The sequence below is a fragment of the Poecilia formosa genome, unplaced genomic scaffold (assembly GCF_000485575.1).
Source record: "Poecilia formosa unplaced genomic scaffold, Poecilia_formosa-5.1.2 Scaffold472, whole genome shotgun sequence".
Taxonomy (NCBI): domain Eukaryota; kingdom Metazoa; phylum Chordata; class Actinopteri; order Cyprinodontiformes; family Poeciliidae; genus Poecilia; species Poecilia formosa.
The window spans coordinates 403515-405003 of NW_006800411.1; positions in this window are offsets into that span (position 1 = coordinate 403515).

The window sequence follows — 1489 nt, forward strand, 5'->3', positions numbered from 1 at the left end:
AGTTTCAGCTTCCAGCACGACAACGATTATAAACATAAAGCAAAGTGACGGTTTAAAACAGTGGTCCCCAATCCCCGGGCTGCGGATGGGAACCGGTCCGTGGACCAATTGGTACCGGGCCACGCAAGAAGTAATTAAATATTTCTGTTTTATGTATTATTTTTATTTATCCCAGACCGGTAGGTGAGTCCCACATTACAAGCCCGCTAACATGCGGCGACCGGCTGCTAATGAGGCAATGAAGCTTCAAGCTGCTTCGCCACGCAGAGACCAAGCAGGCTGTGGATATAAGCAACACTTCGGGTGTCATTGTCTCTCATCACTTCCAGATGGGACCGTCTTGTTGCAGAGAAACAAGCTCAGGGCTCCCGTTAGTCAAGTTAAAATGAGTTAAAATTTTCACAAAAGTAAAATGCTAGTTTTTGTGGTGCATCTGTATCTTATTTTGAAGGGATATGTAAATATTACCATAGCAACCAGAGTCAGCGCATTTGGGCAGTGGTCGAGAGGAGATGAGTAGAGCTTGTGAGTCTCAAGTCTGGTTTAGACGGCAAGATTTAAGGATTGTCGACCGATTCTCCAAACCTCTGTGACCACAGAGCTGATAAAAGAACAACAGGTTTGATCGGTTCGTGTTCAGCGACAAGGCAGGAGCAACACGAACCGATTCCACGCACGAACATCCCGATTCCAGAGGATAATCCAATAAAACCCCTAACATGCCATACGGGAATTTAGAATGACCAAATGTAGAATGATTACAATGTAGAAACAATAGTGACAGTCTGTGGAGTCATTTTAAGAGATAAAAGATGTAACAAAAAGAAAAGGCGGTGGATAAAAGATGACGGGAGCAGCTGCTCTATTTGCTGCACTATGATTCGGAGGTGACTATGTTTTTTCATAGTTAACATTTTTAACTGAATAAACATAACAAACATATATAATAATGACTTTTACATATAATAATAAACATTTCCACATATCTCCAATATCCACCGGACTCTCAGTTGCGTGACATGTCAGCTGTTTGGGATTTTCTTCTTTTGGTTACAAGAATAAGAGTATCTCTGCATAATAATCTAAAAATTAATCTAATATTGGTCTAAATAGTGAGAACTGTACAGTTTCTGAAAAATAAGTTAAAGAGTAACTAATAAACTAGAGTCTCTGGATTCCAAGTTTGTTCTAATTCCTTTTTGGGGTTAAAAGTGAGTACTCCACAGTTTCTAACAAAATAAAAAGAGGAAAGGACACATTGGTGCACATGGCAACATTCAGACAAAACAAAGACATGAGTGAAGGCGGTGACGTCACAGGGCCATAAAACCACGTGGCTCAGCCTCCTGGCAGAAGTCTGATAAGATGTTATCAAGGAACGTCCTTGGGAGCGCTCAGCTCCACAGCTGCATGGAAACGGGAGGGGATGAGGTGGGAAGGAGCGTTATGTTTACATATCTTCCAGGAGATTGGAAATATGCAGCATTCA